The sequence below is a fragment of the Juglans microcarpa x Juglans regia genome, chromosome 6D, assembly GCF_004785595.1.
Source record: "Juglans microcarpa x Juglans regia isolate MS1-56 chromosome 6D, Jm3101_v1.0, whole genome shotgun sequence".
Lineage (NCBI taxonomy): Eukaryota > Viridiplantae > Streptophyta > Magnoliopsida > Fagales > Juglandaceae > Juglans > Juglans microcarpa x Juglans regia.
This window is the reverse complement of record NC_054604.1, coordinates 26,715,703-26,730,662: the sequence shown is the minus strand read 5'-3', so window position 1 is coordinate 26,730,662 and position 14,960 is coordinate 26,715,703.

Below are 14,960 nucleotides of genomic sequence, written 5' to 3'. Positions count from 1 at the left end.
AATTATAATAATTTATTGAAAGACATCCAAAATACCTTAAAAATAAATATTTTTTAATTTATTAGTTATCATTTTCAAAATATAAAAATATAGATATATTATATAGTATTATTTATGATGAATTAAAATATCTCATATTCATAAATTAATTTTATGTAATTAATTTAAAAATATTTTAATGAGTTCTTTTATGTTAAATAAGATTTTTAGTTAAATAAATATTACTTTAGTAAAATAAGAAAATACGTTTTTGACAATAAACAAGCTAGCAAACACCAAAAATAAAAATCATATACTAATTACATCCAAAAAAATATAATATGCGTTCAATACAACATAAAAAAGTTAAATAAAAACTAAAACTATTTATTTGGTAAGTAGCTCAAAATCCTCTTGTAAGGAAGACATGCGTCCCTCCATCTTGTGAAACTTCCCCATGATCGACTCAACGATCTCCATGATCAAAAGTCAGCGATGCTTCTCGAGTAGAGATCGCACCTCATCCAAAGTAGCCCAAGCAGGTTGTCTCTGAACACCAACATGAGTAAAAGCTGGATCACTCGTCGTGCCACCATCTTGTGCTGCTGGAATATTAGCTCGAGTCTTTCGCAAGTGACCCTCGTTCCTGCTAAATGTCATCTTGTTAGGAGGCCTAATTTGTGGCTACCTCCTCTTAGTCATTTGCACATTAACTCTCAATCGGACCAGGAGGTTAGAGATAATCAGTGCAAATGATAGACTGCCTCCACTAGAATAGCGTGACTCAGATCGAATCCTGTGGAAGAAATATAATAGCAGATCAATCAGCTCTCCTCGAGCTATTTGTAACATAAATCTACCTCACTTGATGTCGAAATCTGTCTTATGTTTTCTCTGATCGACGTTAGAAACAATTAAATTTAGCAATCTAAAAAATGCTATACAATTTACCTGCCTGATGACCTTGCTGCCATCATATGGAGGAGTAGAAGCGTCCAACATCATCTGACGAACCTCATCGTCTGTGAGATCGTCATTTGCTAGAGCATTGTTCTCACTATCACCCTCACCATTTGAGGGTGCAGTCGGTGCAGGATATGCACCAATCAGGCGGTGCAGCTGGTGCAGGGTATGCACCAATCACGCGCCAATCACGCGGTGTAGCCGGTGCAGGGTATGCGCTAATTAGGCGCAGGACACCAATAAAATAAAAAATAACAGAGAGTGAGATACTAACACTCACTCCTCGAATGGTAAAGGTGAAGGTATCCGCATCAGCCTCCATCTCGCCCATTGTACGGTAGAACTCACCGACCATGTTCGGATAGACAACACCCTTATGCCGACAGATCAGTGCGCATCCCCGGTCGGTGATGATGGAGTATATGCTCTATCCATCTCACGCAATATCGCGGAAGTTATTTAGAATGATCTCCTGCTCAACCAATATCGATCTCCGTAGCTGAGCACTAACTTCTCCGCTAGGTTGGTCGGCTTCTCTCCCACATTTTCTTCTACTAGTTGCCATTAGTTTACTGTTAATCATAAAACCACAACGAATATAAATAAAATATTAATAAAATTGTGCAAATATATTAGATTAAAGAGATATGTTTGAATTGAATAGAAACAATCCGTTCGAACAGTAAATATTCTGTTCGAACTAACAATAATTACAATCTGAAAGCTAATCACTAAGTTCGAACTAAACACACATCTGTTTGAACAAAATAGAGTCTGATTCGAACAATACTAAATCTTCATTGTTTGGCCAAAAGGACATATAAGTTCGAACATAAATTATATCCGTTTGAACTATTTTTAATTAAAGGAATATTTTGTTAAACTATCATATTCGAACACTACAATGGCTGTTTGGCAACTATGCACTCGAACGACGTCGAATCCATTCGAACACAAACTTGCCAAACAATCATGGCTGAATCAACTCAATGCCAAACGTGAAAACCACCTAAACACACGCAAAACTTGGTTCAAATTGATAGAAATGATTCATGAGTGAAGCTCGTTATTTCTACTGATTAAGAGCCGTGTGCGGCGGCCGGAAAACACCAAAATGGGGTCGGATTGATTCAAAATCCAACCCCCTTCACATAACTCAAAATAAATTAAAAATGAATCTCTTAGTAGTAGATCATCAAGGACATACCTCTTAGATTAGTTAGGGCTTTGAACGGTGGAGTTGGTAGCGCGACGACTTCGAGGGTTCAAACTAGGTTTGGGGCATTTTGAGTTTCTGTCGTTCGATATTTGAACTGGGTATTTGTATTGAACAGCTCTGTTCGAACTAAAAATGACACATTCGAACAACTGTCGTATGTATTAAGTAAGTTCGAACAGATAAGATTGTAGTTCGAACGGGATAATATATATATTATACATATAATACTAAAATGAATATTATATAGTATATAATATTATATAGTACACAGATATTACTAATATGAATATTATATATAGTATAGTATAGTATTTGTATAGTGTTAGTATATATACTAACTATAGTATAGTGTTAGTATATACACTAAGAATAGTATAGTATTAATATATAGACTAAGTATAGTATAGTGTTAGTATATACACTAAGTACAGTATAATATGAATATTATATAGTGCATATATATATATATATAGTCTATATAATAGTATTCATATATAGTATATATATGAATACTATTTATACTATATTTAAGGAAAGAACCAGTGATTTGTTAACTAATACAAGATGTCCTCAATTTTCTGATTTTCGTTGACATAATAGAGACCAGGCTCTGATATACAACATTATAAAGGAATTATCTATGTAATTCCTGATGCATATAGTTTTTAAATTGTATACAACAATTACAAAAATTTAAATAATTCATATAAATCTCTATACTATTCCATAAAAACAATAGATATCATAAACAAGAGACAAAAATAAAATACAATAGACAACATAAAATAAATAAATACCAATATAATTACCAATGGCTCTAATACCACTATATCCTAGGTAATATATATTAACAATAGCTTAACAATAATAAAAATAGGTGGTATAACTAGCCATATGCATGAAAACAAGTAGTACAGGCGATATAACCGATCATATGCATGAATAAATATAAAAGATAGAAAAGATTTATAATAAAATCAACTTCATTAAAAACATAATCTTTAAAAGGATATTAATTCTCAGAAAGGTTGGAAGCAAAAGACTTGAAGGAATGAAGGTTTACAAAATATAGTTTTTAGAAAGTGAGGACTAGAGAAGGGAAGGCTTAGACAAGAGAAGATGAGACTTTAGATGAAAGTTTATGAATGCCCTTATTTGTTTACACACTTCTTTATATAGACACTAAAACAGTACTACCAATAATACATGCCTATCTTCCTACGTCAACTAATAAAAAGTAAAGGTGAATAGTGTATACAAAATCTTTTGTCTTTTCATTGAACAATAATCTTGAACGTCAATTATCTTGAATTGTATAGACAAAATTCTTTGTCTTTATACTCAGAAAAGATAATATTTCAGACAGCTTTCATCTATCATGTTTAATAATTGATAAAGTAATAATCTCTTGGGATCACATAATCTGAGGGTCATATTTTGCAAATTCCAGATCAAATGGGTCTTGAGAATCCATCAGATGTATTGGATGGTAAGATAAGTTGCCTTGAAAAGGAGAGACATGTTGAGAAGAAGAGGCCTGTTAAGCTGGTCATAATGCAGGTTGTTGTAATGGAGATAATCTAACTGGATGTTATGCATCTTCTTCATCACTGTCGGATACTTGTGACATTGCTTTAGCTAATTTTTTCAAGTCATTTTTGTTGGTAATAGATGCTAATTGAGCCTGAAATCTACTCCGCTGGACTAGAACTTCAGGGGTTTTGGTAATTTTTGAAAACATTTTGAAAACATGATCGTAATTGTATTTTTCCCACCATTTGACAGAGACTTGGCAGGCTAAAAACATAATTTTTTGAGAGAGGGATGATGTTTGATGACGTATTTCCACTTCATAATCTAATTTAATTTTGTTTTGAGAAAGAAAAGAAGAAGTGGTTAACAATACTTTAATGAGAGTGAATAATCAATTGTGAAGAAAAAATTTGAAAACTTTCTTGAAAAGAAAGAGGAATGAGAAAAGATTCATGTCCATAATAATCACACCATAATAAATACCATCGCGGGAGTGTCATGATCTCTTGTAATTTGTCGAAGTAAAGGAATCAAGAATGATGCAAAATTTTGTTATATTTTAAAAACATTTTTGTCCATACTTGCTGATAATCGTAATAATTATAATATGGCGAATCATAAGAATGAGAAAATTTCCTTGTTAAATAGGAATTTTTTTCCTATTGTTTCAAGGTGAGAACTTGTTTAATAGTGATTTTAGGAAAGACAATAATTGGAGATGCAGGTGGAGAATGTTGAGTTTGAAGAAAACAAGGGACCTAAGAGAGAATAATTGAATCTGTGTCTACTAATATGAATTTATAAAAATATCAAGTTTTCTTAATATTTTGTAGGACATAATGCCAGTATTGTAAAAGAAAGGCATCAAGTAATTTTTGGAGATCAGACAGGTGTTGGATTTCAAACTCAATGGGAAAGATTTGATGCCAATGAGTTTTAATGATAATAGGGAATGTAGAAGGCTGATATAATAGTGGATGATTAATAATTTGAGAAGGGGCAAAGGAAGAAGGAGAAATAGCTTTGGAGTATGTTGGTAATTTCGGAGAAGCTAATGGTGATAATGAATTGTAAGATGACCTAATATTTTATCGTAATGCTTCCAATATCGTGTATGGTTTTGGAGTTGCAGAAGGATAAGGTGAAAGATAGGGAGGAAATGATGGCCTAACATAAGAAGATTTAGACTTTATTCTTGACTTTGTGGATGACATGATTTTCTCTGTAAGAATTTTCAGGATAGAAGATCAGGAAGAGAATTAGATTCTCCTTTAATATGTTCAATATCAAAATAAAAAAATACTTGATATAGCTTGATATCTAGCAAATATTTGTTTAGCAGCTAAGTTTTTCACATCTTTAATTAAAACTTCCTTGGTTGATTTACAATCTAAGTAAAAACCTTTTATTTAATAAATCATCTTAAAATTTAGAAAAAAATAATACAATAGCTAAAATTTATTTTTTAATATTATTGTAATTCTTTTGGATAAGATTACAACATCCTGAATGAAATCGAATAATCTGTTCGAAATCAGTTGAGAATTTTTTCTTCATAATTCCTCCATAACCAAGATCAGATGCATTTGTTTCAACAATTTTAAGACTATGAGGTGATGAGAGTCCTAAGTATGATAATTTCTTAATGTGAAATTTAATTTATTTTATAATATTTGTATGCATTTCTGTCCATGAGGGTGGATTCTTTTTTAATTTTTTGAATAATAATTACATAATGGCCTGAGAGATTGATAAAAATCTGCAATATAATTAAGACTTCTAAAAAATCCTTGTAATTGTTGCTTATATTTTATTTCATTAAGAAATTTATTAACAAATTCTATTACTCTACCAAATGGTGTAGTAGTTCATTGATATATATTATGTCCAAAGAATCTAATTTTATTTTTAGTGATGAAAAAACTAATCTATTTTATTTAATAACTTGAATAAAAGTATTAAAATGTTTCCATTGTTGTTCAATAGATGAACAAAATTTAATACGTCATCTATATAAACTATTGAAAAGTGAGTGAAATGAGTAAATATTTTATTCATAATATTTTGGAATTTACTAGGAGCATTTTTTAATCTGAATGGCATAACATTTCATTTATAATGTCCAAATGGGACTTGTGAATGCTGTTTTATACCCATTTTTTTTCAGCAATTTAGATTTGCCAAAATCCATAATAAATCTTTCTTATTGGGAGTTGGAAATCTAATTCATTGTAATACTTTATTTAATAGTTTATAATTGATAACTAACTGAGAAACTCCTATTTCTACTTCTGCCTATTTTTGAACATAAAAAACAGTACAACTTCATGGTGACTTGTTTTTCCTAATTAATCATTTTGTTAATAAATCATTATTATTATAATTATTATTTTACAGAATTCTAAGAATTCATTGTTAATTTGAATTGGTATAATTTTAGTAGGAATATTCTTTTCAGAAAATTCTTTTTCATAATGTAATTCAACTATATGTTGTTTTTTATTCCAAAAAACATTAGGTAGGTTGGAGCATACTTCTTTTTCAATTATACTTTTAAAATTATTAATTTTTTGAATTAACAATGGATCTTTTAGTTGTTCTTCAATTCTTTTATATTTTAATTCTTGGTTTAAGAAATTTATCTATTTTTCTTTTCTTTTAATTTTTTTTTGTTAAAAAATTAATTTCTTTGGTTAATAAAACTTTTAGATAAGTTCTTTTGATACAAGGGAAATAAAAATTTAAATTGAATTTCTTGTCTAAGTATTTAAGTAAAAATTCATTCTTCTGTTATGGAAAAATGGTAAAGTAAGGCAAGAAATGGGTTTCCCAATATTACTCTGGTGCAAATATTTTTTACTAAAATAAATATTATTTTAAAGCAAATTCCATTATTATAAATATGTGCATTAGATAATTTATAATTTATGTTTAATTTTGTTCTATTAGCTTGTGATAATGTCTCTTTTGTTTTTCAAAATATTTGGAAGGTATTAATCATTTTTGTATACAATTTAAATTTGCTCCTATGTCTAATAGGACAATTGTAGTAAAAGAAAATTTTTGGTGAGTAGAGACTGTTACTTCAGTATACCATTTTTGAAAATTTATCCTATCAAGGATATTAATAAAATTATATGTTTCGTCTTTAATAACTATTGTTGAACATTCTCCTTGTTCTTTATCATGAAGAATATTTATGTTTTTATCTATTTTTAAGAATATAATTTCTTACTAATTGTTCATTTGAAACTTCTAATCTAAGATTAGATACTTTCAAATTTCTTGTTTTATTTCATTAATTTCTTGTTGTAAGTCTTGTAATGTAATTTTTTGTTTTTTTGTTTTTTTTTTGTCTTAAATCTACGTACTATTTCTGAAAAATTATAAGTTGCTGAAGTGATTATTGAAATGATTTGATTAGTAAAAGTATCTTTTAATTTTGCCAAATAATCTTTTCTTTCTTGTGGATCATTAATTTTGTGAATTAATTATAATACAATATCTTCATGTTTTGAGAGTACATTAATGGTTTTATTACAAATACAATTATTCTTATCTAAGTAATTATAAACATGTACCTCATCTTCTTCTGATTCATTATCAGAAGATTGTTCTGAAAAACTTGATTATTTTAATTGATAGATTTCTTCTCTTTCTGAAGAGCTTTCATCTTCTTCACTTGAATGCATTATAAATATATTTAATAATTTTTGTTTTATTGTTTCAGGTATATCTAATTTATTAATCTGTTATGTGACCTTATAATTTAACTTGTAATGTCCAATTTTTTCACATTTATAACAAATAATTTGTTTTTTCTTTTAATTATACTTTTTTGTATTTTGTATTGGTTTATTATATATTTGTTTATCTTTTTATCTTTTTATAAGGTCTTTTGTATTTTCATTTTTTATTAGACTAATTCTTATAAATTCCTTTTCATTTTTTGTGTCTACTTGAAGGAGCTAATAATGGAGTATAACCAAACTGTTCACAAAATATACCTAATTCTTTTTTAGCAAATTTATTTTCTTTATCCATTTTCTTTTTTAATCTTAGATCATTACACATAATTAAATCAATTCTATTAATAGTAGTTATTATATCACCATATGTGCGATTAAGAAAATCAATAGTACTTTCTGATTTTACTAATGATTCTCGTACTTTTTGGACGAAGTAATATGGAAGTTCGGCTATAGACATTTCCTTCCAGTATGGTTATTGACAGTCATTTCGAATTATATATAGTTGTTTTGGAGATTTAAAGACTTATCTACATGTAGGTATTAGTAATTTGTGGAGATTTATTGGATTGCACAAATTTGATGTAAGGTTTCTAAATTAGTGTAAGAAAGTTATGGTGAATTTTAGTAAGAAAACTTGTTATGTTAATGTTAATGTAAGATTGTTAATGTTTTTAGCATGTTTGGGTGATTTGGGGATGAATATTGTTAATGTTTTTAGTGTAATAGTGTGATTCGGAGATGAATATTGTTAATGTTTTTAGTATGTTAGTGTGATTTGGGGATGAATATTGTTAATGTTTTTAGCATGTTAGTGTGATTTGGGGATGAATAATTTGGTATTTGTGACAAAAATTAGTGTAATGTACTTGTGTGATTTGTGAAAATAATTAATGTGTGATTTGTGAATATTGTTCGAACGTGAAATTAATAAGTGTAATAAATACCCAAGTGTAATATGAGTTATTTGCATAAAATGTCCAGATTACAATAATATGAATTATAATATAAAATACTCAAATTAAAATAATATAAACCAACAAACCATTTACCTATAAATTAAACACAAAAATAATATGAATTATTTCCATAAAATACCCAAAAGAAAAAAATACGATTATTTTCATAAAATACCTAAATTAAAATAATATTTGGGTATTTCCATAAAATACTCAAATTAAAAAATATAAACCAACAAACCAATTACCTATAAATTAAACACCAAAATAATATGAATTATTTCCAAAAAATACCCAAAAGGAAAAAATACGATTATTTTCATAAAATTCTCAAATTAAAATAATATTTAGGTTTTTCCATATAATACTCAAATTAAAAAAATATAAACCAGCGAACCAATTACCTATAAATTAGACACCCAAATATTATTTTAATATTTCCATAAAATAGTTTACCGAAGAATGTAAGAAAATAGGACTAAAATGTTAGTATTAGTTTATAGGCGAGTGAATCTTAGACCCTTCTGAGAGTTATGGCCAAACAACTCTTGAATTGTCCCGATTGGACAGCTTGAGATTCTATCATCTATATGGCAGATATATTCAGTCTAACTTCTTGTGTTAGTTTTAAAAATTTTGGTTCACTATTTCCTTACATTTTTCGGGTGTGTGGTCCACAAGTTGCTTGGCCCATGGATAGGGTCGATGAGATTTCGCGACTAGCATATTTGAAAAATTGTAGGGAAATACTACCGAAATTTTGACTAATATGAGACTTTTGGATTAGTATATATATGCAATATAAATGATAGTCTCTCGAATTGGATATGACCAACTACCTTAGAGCATTGGCAATGGCCTAGCCAAATTTCAATGTAAGTCTAAATTTTAGCTATATGTGAGAAAAAACCTCTACATTGGACTAACTAAAGGTTCGAACCTCAACACTTGAGCTAAGTAAATTAAGGGAACTCTCCATTGTTGGCGAGTTATTGTTCACCCTTTATCCCATTATTTTATTCTTTTCATCAACGTCTCATCTCTCTTTCACTCGTTCTTTTTTCTTTAGACCCACAACGATCTCGTTGCCCTCTTCTCTCCCTCGTTTGTCCCTCTTCTCTGGCGTGAAAGTCTTATTTCCCGTCTTCTTCTAAACCAGGTCAAATGGTAAGTCTCTTCCTCGCTCTTCTCTTCCTCTTCTCTCTGTTTTCTTTTCTATTTTTTGCCCTTCTCTATGTTCTTTATTCTTGTTTTGTACTTTTGATTTGTGGATTTTGTTTTGATTGTATGCGTTTTGTTGGAAATTCTGCTCCTGCTTCGTTTGTCAAGAAACACAAAAAAAAAAAAAAAATAGTGAAGTTTTGTGGTGCTTTCCAAATCGAAATTAGTAAAGGGATGGGCTAGATGGCCTTGTCTTATCTTACTTGTAATAAAAAGAAAAGAAAAGAATATTGGGCTGCAAAACTTTGATTACTCATAATCCATGGGTTCTTCTTTTCTTTCTATATGCATTTTGGTTTGTTGGAGATTTGTCGATTTCTATGACTTTCTTGATTCGGGTTTTGATTTCATGCCAAGGTTTTGATTTCATGTTGATTTTGGTTTTGATTTGTTGGGAAATGGTTTCCTTCCAAGTCTCCAACAATCTAAGCATATTTAGTGTTTGGGTGAATGATTGAGAGAATGATGGCATCAACAATGACAATTTACAGATTTGAATTTGTAATTTTAACCTTGATATATTGTTCAAATTCTATGGAAGAAGGTGCCGGTGCAAAAATCATTATTCCTGCATTGTGCGATGTCAATTTGAATGATCTTCCTACACAACATATGTTATCCTGAATTTCATGTTCCTAAATGTTTATTTTGTGTTTAGCGATATTGAGAAAAACATTTTTTTTTCTACTTTGATACAGGTTTTATTTACATAAATTTGGTTCCATGATTCAATTGTGCAGTTATAAAGGACTTTACACTATGCCCTCCACATAAACATGCAATTTACTAATTGTAAGTAAAACTATCTCTAGCATTTGCTTATTAAAGTCTCTAGCATTTAATCATACCATAGAATGTAGATAGCCTTCATGCCCAATAAATGAGCAATGATATCTGTATTTCGAGTTGATGTTGATTTAACAATATATTGTTTTAGCCTTTCTCCGTTTCTGGCGTAAAAGGACCTATCTTTTTTTTTTTTTTTTGGATCACAGCCAGTATCATTTATTTCATAGGGATGAGTTTTTAGACTTCCTAATCGTTCCCTTTACAAGCTACACTTTATCATCACAGCAGAGTAAAATGTACATTTTGATGCTTATCTTCTTGTGTTGATTCTCTGTTTGCTGCAATTTATGGGTGGTGGAGAGAAGCTGTTATGTTTTGAACTTTGTAAAAAATTCTTGAAAAATAGAGTCCCATTTGTTTTTTGGCTTAAGTATGAACCGCACAAAGTCTTTTCTGAGACTACAGATATAATTTTCATTGTTTTGTGGAACATGTATTCTGATATTCAGTATTTCCTTCTCCTTCTCGCTCTGTCTCTTAACCTCAGACTGTCTTCTCTATATCATTCTTTGATCCATTTATTTGATTGGTAAGCTTCTGAGTTCATATGGGTACTTTGATCTTATGTATTATTTGTTCATTTCTTGGTCAGACCTATTGTGGCTATATGTTTGTTTGTGCAATTTCAGTTGACCCATGTCTGCATTCATGCTCATTTTGGTGTGAATTTTGATTGATTTTTGAGATATTGGGTTTATGGGTTGTGATTGTTGGTGCAAAAGTTGCTGAAAGCTACTAAAATACTATCTGTCTAGGTTCATAACTCTGCTTGAAATACTATCTCAGCAAATATGTTTTGACTACATTTTTGGTGATATGAAGCAATCTCTTATATGTTAGCATATGTTCTTCCTATTGTTTTTTCCCTTTTGAGGTTAGTTTGCTAATTATTCTTTACAGTTCTGGTGCCCAACTGTTTGAAAAATATTGAGAAAAGTACGAGTGAAAAATGCAACTAGAACTTTGTCATTTTCCAATGAAGTGTGTCATCATGTGGATCACTATGAAAGAGAGGCTGCAATACCTATGAGTGGGGTTGTTAATCCATGTTTCAATGTTGTAAGTGTGTAGTTATCCTTTTTGATGCGTTGCCTGGATCAGTCTGTGATGTAATTTACAATATCTCAGTATAATGTTCCTACAATAGGTGATTATCAATGGAAGTAAAGACGTTGTTGGCTAAGGCACATGTTGACACAATTAGCCGAGATTGTTGTGATAAAACTTCAATTTAGGGGGAAAAAACTTCAGTTTTGTCTTGTGTTGATGTGTATTGTATAATTTTTTTTTGTCAAATATTATTAAATTATCTGAAGTGTATTTGCAAAATATAAAAAAAAAATTGTCAAATATTATTAAAATATAGGATATTATATTATTATTTTGACTTTAAGATGACTAGTCCAATGTGAACACATCTAGTCAAAATTTGATAATATAGCCAAAAGTTGAAATTCTAGCCAAACTTTGAACTTGTCAATGGCTAGGCCATTGTCAATGCTCTTTTAAAAATAGAAGCAGTGAATATGAAAAGACCATTGATAGTGTTTATCCATGAATTAGGTTTTTTTGAGAGACAGTCGACGAGTAACGAAAATAGTCAGAATACAATGAACAAGAGTTGGATGTTGTTGAGAGATATACTTGGTCAATATTATAAAGAGTATGCATAAGAGGTGAAGTTTTTTTTATAGAATTTGCATGTGAGAGTGTTGACAGTCAAGGATTTATAAGATGTCCGTGCAATAAATGCAAAAACCTTAGTTCTTATAACTTGGTGGTAGTGGAGGAGCATTTATATGTAAATGGAATTGATCTTAAATACTCACATTGGGTCTTACATGGCAAACCATTTTCTAAAGGAGTTAGATTTGGCAGTCAGTCCAATCAAATGGAGGAAGGTAACGACATCGACATAGATGACATAAATGTGGATGCTTTTATGATAGTGATGATAATAGAGAGGATATGATGGAAATGTTAGGCGATCTAGGTGCATGAGTGTTTGGGGTGAGGGATAGAGAAAGAACATCAATCATTTGAGGGAAATGAGGGAAATGAGGGGTGCACTTGTCATAGCAAGTTGTCTTTCATGATGAGGTTGCTCCATATTAAGTCTATATGTCGTATTTCTGTAAAGACTATTGACATGTTGCTCCAATTATTTAAAGAGACTCTCCCACAGGATAACGTAGTGCCTCGTAACTTTTATGAAGCAAAGTAATTTAAACGGGGGCTAGGATTTGATTATAATATCATTCACGCATGTAAGAATGATTGTGTTCTCTTCTAACAATAATATACATAATTTGATTAATGTCTAGTATGTCCTGAGTCAAGATGAATATCTGATAAGTGTAATGTACCCCAAAAAATGTTAAGACATTTTTCATTAATTCCTCAGTTTCAAAGATTGTTTATGTCCTGATTGACTATGAAATATATGTCTTGGCATCACACATAAAGAGTCCGAAATGAAAACTTCATCTCGCATCCTGCAGATTCTTTGCATTGGAAGAAATTTGATGTCGAGTACTCATGGTTTGCTGAAGAACCTAGCAATGTACGTCTTGGTTTAGCAACGAATGTTTTTAATCCATTTGGCAATATGAACACTTCTCATGGTACTTGGTCTGCCATTTAATGTCATATAATTTGTCACCTTGGAAGTGCATGAAGGTTCCGTATTTTATTATGACTCTACTGATGCTAGGGTCAAGGTCACCAGGGAACGAAATAGACATATATCTGCAGCCACTGATTGTAAAGTTGAAAGAATTGTGGGATCAGGGTGTCAGTACATATGATGCGGCATCGTCGCGAGAGTTTAAGATGCATGTTGTAGTGCTGTGTATAATAAATGATTTCCGAGCATACGAAAATTTTTCTTGTTGGAGCACAAAAGATAAAAGGGCATGTCTTGTTTGTAATAAAGATACACAGTCTCAATGGTTGACAAAATGGTAGGAAATTATGTTTCATGAGACACCGTCAATATGTACACATGATCATAGTTGACGTTCAAATAAAGCGATGTTTGATGGAAGGGTTGAGCGCAGGTCATCACTGCCAGAGTTGCCTGAGATTGATATTATCGCCTAGTTGGGGGATGTTTCAGAAAATATATTTGGGAAGGATGCAAGAGCTCGAAAGAGGAAACGACAAGCAGTGGAGTTGAATTGGACAAAAAAAAAAAAAAACATTTTCTTTGAGTTTTCATACTGGTCTACCGCCACAATCTAGATGTTATGCACATTGAAAAAAATATATACGAGAATATATTAGGCACTCTGATGTCAATAGAAGGGAAGACAAAAGATACAGCTAATTCTCGTAAAGATTTAAAGGAGTTGAGAATAAAGCCGGAGTTACATTTGTAAGAAAATTGGTCGTCATCTTATATGCCCCTTGGATGGTATATACTTTCAAATGATGATAGAAAAAAAAATTTGTGACTAGTTCATGATAATTAAATTACCCGATGACTATGTTTCGAACATGTCAAGATGTGTTCGAAGTCACGATTGGAAGATAACTGGTCTTAAAAGTCATGACTGTCATGTATTTCTACAACGTTTGTTGCCAGTTGGTATGCATGGAAAGCTTATTCGAGATGTTCGTACAACTCTGACAGAATTAGGGGAATTTTTTAGGGATATTTGCAGTAGAACGTTGAAATCTGATGTATTAGTAAAAATGGAAGCTGACATCACAGTGATATTGTGCAAAGTGGAGAGTTTGTACCTGTCTTCATTATTTGATGTAATGGTTCATTTGGCTGTGAAATGGAGAAAATTAAAATTGATATTCTTGATGATCACACTGGTGGCTTTGGGGGTTAGGTAGCTTGGCTTACTTTTTATGTTGGTGTCCTTACTCGCACATATGCACTGATGGCTACATCTTCCTGGGCTAAAGTTTCATAAGATGTGAAAGACCACATCAAAAATCGTTGTCTGGTAATAAGTTGGCAAAAATTTAAGTATAACATGTTAATTTATAATTAGTTTGTATTTATATTATAGTTTGAACTTAATTTTAGCCGGCGAGAGGATCGACTAATGGTTGATGAGCTGATATCCAATGCATTCCGGAGGTACAAAGGTCGATGTCATGCACACTATCAGAAGTTCAGTACTGCAACAGAGGCACATCAAAATCCATTCCAAGCAATGCCACCAAACGAATGAGAAAAAGTTTGTAATATGTTTGAAGATCCTGCTTATCAGGTAATTTCGCTACTATATTTTTTTTATAGTATATGATAGATGTATTAAACATATAGACATAATATTTTTTTTAGCAACGGAGTATTGCAAACAAAGCAAATAAATCAAATTTAACAATGGCTGGGAAACGTTGCATTCTCAATGGTGCATGTAATCAAAGCTCCAAGAGTAAATATTTAGCTATATTATATATACATACATACTATGTATGTATCAAGGTTGCTAGAAACACAAACATATCTCACAAAAAAAATCTTAC